At 40.4% G+C, this 6603-nt stretch overlaps 2 pseudogenes; both read right to left on the bottom strand.

Annotated features, from left to right (window-relative positions):
- Positions 1–4343: 4343 nt before the first annotated feature.
- LOC149165477 (glucan endo-1,3-beta-glucosidase 9 pseudogene) lies at positions 4344–4929 on the bottom strand (annotated as a pseudogene).
- A 7-nt stretch (positions 4930–4936) lies between these two features.
- On the bottom strand, positions 4937–5722 carry LOC149165476 (UTP--glucose-1-phosphate uridylyltransferase pseudogene; annotated as a pseudogene).
- Positions 5723–6603: the final 881 nt, after the last annotated feature.

Here is a 6603-nt window from a genome sequence, read left to right as displayed (position 1 = left end):
TGAATATTATTATCCAACCACCCGTCAATTTCTTTCTTTGTTGGATTCTAGTGGCATGACATCAGACATCCCTTATGCAGATCCTGGTCCTGGCAATGGAACCATTTGTTGGCTTGTATGGGCCTGACCTAGCTTCAGAGGTGATTTCACCAAGAAAATCTCGGTACTGCTGGCCCTTTCGGCAAAATTTCACGGAGCGCGGAGTGAGGTCTCACCCGAAGTAGTATGGGAGGGTGCTAGAACTAGGTTTCCCCACCCTGGGGATGTCTGATGAGCTTCTGGTGGTCCATGGCTTGACCCTACGCGCACGTCACTATGCGCACCTATGAGTCCCTCACAACCTGTGATGCTACCTTCGTGAAACCCTACTCAGGGCACGATCTGTATTATACCCAAGTTCCTTACTATCTAACTTGTTATTACCCAATTACTTAACTTATTTGTGTGAGACTAGTGATAATTAACAGTATATCCAAAAATCATATAAGTGTGCACAATAAACAAAATAGTATAAATGTAAAAAAGGCAATACACAAGCAAATGCACAGAAATTGGAATCAACTTCTATTTATTATTCTTCGTTCAATATTACAGAATCAACACCACCCTATGCACTTAGTGCATGGGTCCACGCACTCACCTGCAGACTCTACTAGGCCTCTGCGCACTCAGCTACAGAGCCTCTTCCTACTACTACGACCCAATACACTTAGACTCTTACTCTATGCTCGAACTATTTGTATTCATCTATTTCTCCCCTTGGCTATCTTTACAACTTAGAGCCTCACTCCATTTATACAATCCCATGGTCCGTGGACCATGGGTAGGCCAACATGACATTACATTACTTTACAATACTTAGGGCATACAACCCTATGACTCAATCTATACTTCGTGCTCCACGCCTGCAATTCGCGAAGTCTTACAATACATTTGACCAAAACTTGGGCTTTGAGCCCCAAAACATGTTGTGGGGGGTTTCCATGCCCAACACCCCACGCTCCTTAGGATTGACTAGGCTATTGACATGTATGGGGTGATCAATTTGAAGAAGTGAAAAATTTCATTTGAGAGGAAATCACTCCACGTAGTAGTACCTTTGGACCCTACAGAAGGACCACGTTATATTGAACTGGTCCGCGATTATGAAAGTGATGATGATTTGAACCAGATCTACAAAATAACAGTGCAAAACCAAGATTGGGTGAATCCGATAGTAGATGGATGCATTGCACGGGACCACGAAAGTTCTAGTACATCAAATTCAGATGAGGAGTTGGAACACTAGTAGAATAGGTTGCATGAAGTATCTACGTTGCATTGTAACATGATGACTAAATCGTTGAGTTCTATATCATCGGAGGTAAGGAGTTTGCCTTATTATGATGGTCTAACTAACATAGATAAAATTTTGGATGCATTTGAAAGGGAAGTACCAGAGAAGAATTGCTTCCAAGCCTTGGATTTGGCACTACACGCTATGCCTGCAAGATGGTGGGGTACGCATAAAGACAGTTTTGATGGATGGCATGAATACCAAAGGATGATGAGGTTGTGGTTTGGTCACCCAAAAGTGCGACTAATAGAGAAATATGATGGGAGGAGTGATCCATGCAATCACTTAGCAAAATGGACTAACGCTTATGGAGCAGAGCCGCAACCGGAGTGGGTGCATTTTTTCTGTCATACTTTGGATGTAATACCAATGAATTGGTACCTGGAAACAGAGCTCCACCATGACACTGATGAGTGGGATATTTTGAGATAGGGATTCTTAATGACATTCAGCTTTGAATATGGGTTCGAATGTATTGACAAAGCATTGCAGGAAGTCAAGGCAACGATTTTCAAAATACCACAGGATCCCTTGGATTTTATTCAACCAGATTGGACCACCCAGCTGCACCATGTGCTGTAGTGCTATAATGTGACTACTAAAGAAGAAGATGAGGATCCAAGGAACATTAACATCCTCAAATCAGACCGCCACCGCGAAGTTGAGGGACCACAAATAGAGAATCCAAATATCACTGCGCCACTGAAAACAAGACAAGTGAATACCTTTAGGAAGAGGGTTTTCTACAAGGAGTCTAGTGTCACCGCATTGGAGCCAGTGGAATGGATTCGTGGAGTCAACAAGTCAGGGTTGTTGAACGTGTTATGGGTGTCGCACTATCATTGGTCAAATATCAACATAATTGTTATTAATCAGTTGTTGTGCCTGGTGCATGACGGGTTCTTATGGTTAAATGAGTTGATCCCTATCACAAATATGTTGATCCATTGGATCACATTATTGTTGCACTCTAGACTGAATTTGATAAAGGAATTTGGTGGAAAGAAAAGCGAGTGTGACCTCGCTGAGAAGATGAAAGACAAGTTTAAACTTGTTAAAAAGTCGCGCAGGTATTCAATTACCAGCATTACTGACCCCGTGGTCAAGATTGCCACGTAGATTCTAGTTGGAAAAATTATGCGAAAGTGTCGTGTGGATGAGGTGCCAACACCAGTGGTTTCGTTGGTAGCTTAGTGCGCGGAGGGCGTATAGTTCAAATAGGCATGCTACCAGTGTAGCGAGTTCCTCGCGAACTGCAAAGAGGCATAGAACATGTTATCTCAAAATCAGGCCCTGGAAGGCTGTAGACTAGGAAGACTTCAAGTAACTGTTTCAAACCTACTTTAGGCTGAGGTTTAGCCTCCCCAACCTGAGAGGGCTCTCTCAAAGGATTAAAGGTTTTTTATTATGATCAAGATGGCTAACTCTTGTGAAACAACTAAGAAATGAAAATGGTGGAAACATAACTAACAAGTATCCATAATTTGGGCTTATGGAGTCATATATGATTCAGTATTAACAGCAGGGTTGGATTTGCATAGAAGTCAAGGCATTCAGATTTCAACACACCAAACACATAGAAGGCATTTTATGAGTATATGAAGGAAATTAGAGCACTGTAAGCGATTTCTAAGTAATCAGATACTCATAACACTATAGATAACAAGAGAATACAACAAAAGAAACTCATTACATTGAACTCTTTATGATTCTTGAGAAGCATAAGCCAGTACTGTATTACCAAAAAAACAGAGTCTTTACATAAGCCAAATATCCGAGCTTTTACTTATAAATTTCCAACCCTTATTACATTTCTCTTTCTCCTATATATAGAGCTATTCTACCTAACTGAGTTTCCTCCTCAAGCATGAGGGGAACTCGAATTCTCCTTATCATGACACCTATTGGCCTATTAAACTAACTATTAAAAGCAACTTACTACTAACTGACAGCGCTAGAAACCTAAAACAATTAGGATTCTAATTCTACATCATGCTGAACATAGCATTTATTACAATCAAGATTCATTCTCTGCCAAGTGGTTTCCTTCAGCTCTAGCCTTGATGGATGTTTAAAGCTCTTTGCTAGCCCTTACTGTCTTATCTCTTCACTGCTGCTGAGAAATAGGAAACTGCCCCTGTTTTTATGCTTTTGGTTTCCTCAAAGATATTCGGAAATAATTAACCATGTTGATCTTCTTGAATTAGTCAACAATCTATTGGAGTGCCACGTCCTTCATGTGCTGTAAGCCTTTTCCATGTACATGTATGATGAAAAAACCTTTCAAAAAGATTTTCCGCTTTGTCAATCATAATTGATCAGCCGAATTGTAACATGCAGCTACAGCAGTTTCGTAGCGCGCTACGAAACTGCTGTGTAATTTCAAAAACACAGTCTTCCTTTCATAGCTAAATGATCGCCACTTTCTTCTCTCTTCATCAGTTGCAGCCTCGCTATTTTTCCTCACTGTAAAAAGGTTGAAATTGTTCTCTGCTCCAAGGTATAAAATTGAATCAAAGTTACATTTTGAAAGTGCATAGGAGCGCTGAGAGACCAGCGAACAAAACATTACCACTGTCCATAACACAGTCTTGTAATATGTCTAATATATTCTACTGTATCTTTAATGGTCCCTGGTCCTCATCTACTTCTCTTATCTGATAAGAGATATGCATGATCTGGAAATGAAAGCAATCAACATCAAGAACTTGATGGCTAAGTACCACTAGGGGCATACTCAGCTATCTGAAATATTTTTGAAGAACCTGAGAATCGAGATAACTTCAGCATTGGAATGAGTGCTGTATTTTGAATCTGCTCCAAGAAGGGCCCGAGTGTCAAGTTCTGCAATCTGTAAATCCCTTGAACCCATGCAACAAGGCTACAAGCAACATCATATGATGTTGGTCCCTGGGTAATGCCCTAGGGAGTTTAAAGTGTTCAGTCCAATACATTTGGCCATTGAGTAGCTATTCGGCAAAATAGGTGAAAATCACAACCTGCACTGTTTTACCTTTGGCCATGAATAAATAGAACAAGATATCAGAAACCCTGCAGTTAGAGACAAAATAATAGATAGACGGCTATCAGGTACAACATTCTAGAACATAATGCCAAGAAAAGTCAGAGTACATGATAGAAATGTCCATTGGACTATCCAATGCTTCTTTACACTACTGTACAGGCTAGAAGCATATGAGTCACTAGTTGCAACCAAAAACCTGCAATCTCCTATTGATGGGTCTAAATTGTTATCATCCCAAGACCATCAAAATTGCAGCGATCAACTGATTGATTGTGAAATTGATAGTAGCTGTTAATAGCATATGAGATATTCCTGGTGACCCAATATGATTGCAAGAACCTCGGGAAAAGAGGGTTGTACAATCTGAAGTTGAGCAGACCTGTTCCACGTGCCTTGACACATTTGTAAGATCATGGTTATCATTTGCAATACACCACCTTGAAGAGAGGTATCGAAAATTTTCTGCATTCACCAGACCCACATCTTGCCCTATGTCAATCTCATATTTAACTTGACCATCAACTGTAAATATGCCCCAATGTCTTTCAAAATTTCCATGTGGAATGCTCCTTTAGACTATCAAGATCAATGATGCTAGGTATGGACTTGAAACGCTTTTAGAAAGTTGCCAACCTTCTTGAATTCAGGACCCAACTCAATGGAGGGATTTGCAGGGTTGACTCTAGCAGGATTTCGGATGACAAAACCTTCCTCCACAGTGTAAAGATCCGACTGCACAAGTAGTAAATCTGAAGTTTCCTTCACTGGGAGAAAGCGTGATCTTGGAACATTGACACCAATTGCACGATCAAAAAAACTATAGCAGCACATGCAGCCGTTTCAAGCTGAAGCACCTTTACCCCATCTACTTCCTTTGGATTTGGAATTATCTCCATTTTAAGAGAATCAGCCTCCACAAGCCTCTTAATCGCCTTCAAGTTCACCTATAAATTATTGGTATTGAAGATTTTGAACTTTTCAATCAACTTGAACTCGCCAACATGCTCCTCTGGAACCTGTGCAATCTCTAGAAGATGAACTCTGCCTTCATAAGAGATAAGCATACCACCTTTTATATCTGCAAGCGTTTTGGGAGTGACCTCCATCCAGTATTCATTTTTATTTTTGACCAGATGATTCAAAATTTTGAGATCAACTATTACTCCCAAGTTGTCTGAGTTAGCTATAAAAGCATACTCCTTACCCTGTGAGAGTAGTTCATCAAGCTTCTCACTGTTCAAAAGAGCAGGGAAAACATCTCCGTGGCCAGGTGGCAAATTCATAATGGCATTCTCAATAAGACAAACCGGGTGGCACAGTTGATTTTCTTGAGACGTTGTATTCTGTTTTCCAGGCTTCATCAAAAGAACGGTTCTCCCATTTCCCAGTACTCTGCAGTCTTTATATCTTCGTCTGAGTGTTTTAAATGTGCAACAATCTGTGTGAGCAAATCCTTTGAGGTTAGAATTCCTTAAGACTTATTTCCAGTTGTGACGATGACTGAACTGAGTTGAAATTCACGCATCTTCTTTGTAGCCATATACACAGATTATACAAAATCTAAGGTGGCCGGAGTTGACCAATATCATCTCCTATTCGTTGAACAACAGTAGAAGCAAGCTCTGTCGAGCTCTCAAATCCATAGTTGAAACGATGAATGCGACCCTTAGAATCGCGAAACTTAAAATCTATCGTCATCCAGAACTTCAACTGCTATCACCTAATTTTCCTTATAATCACGAGCCCTCTCTTCATTTTCTCCCCGCTCATGTTTGTATAAACTCGATTGTGGATAATTGTATATGCCTTTGAAAACTAAGAGCATTGGTGAAAAATAACATATTTCAAAAGGCACTCGTAGTTTGATTACGAGTATAACAGTGGCCATGAAATTCAGCACACGATATCGGCCCTCACACCTTTACAGTGCACAATGAATATGGAGACAAGGTTACAATGAATTTAATGAGGAAAAAGCCGATTTTCAATGTTATTTCTTAAACCCTAAACCTTGATAACACCTTAGTCCTCATTTTTTTAGCCTCTGGAGTTGCTCGTCCATCCGCTAAAGCTGAAAGCGCAAAATTGTAATACGGTACAGAAGCCAATAGAGAACCAAAGACATGACTATAAGCAGAGCATTCCTCTCATTTTTCATCACTGATTTCTGGTGTCGAAGATGTTCTACGAAATTGCAAAGGGGGGCCATCACAAACAGGGCACACCTTGAATTTCCAGTAGA

This window comes from Pinus tabuliformis, chromosome 5_1 (assembly GCF_031772625.1).
Source record: "Pinus tabuliformis cultivar Carrire ecotype Pingquan chromosome 5_1, CPIR1, whole genome shotgun sequence".
NCBI classification, from domain to species: Eukaryota; Viridiplantae; Streptophyta; class Pinopsida; order Pinales; family Pinaceae; genus Pinus; species Pinus tabuliformis.
This window is presented reverse-complemented; position numbering and strand designations above follow the sequence as displayed.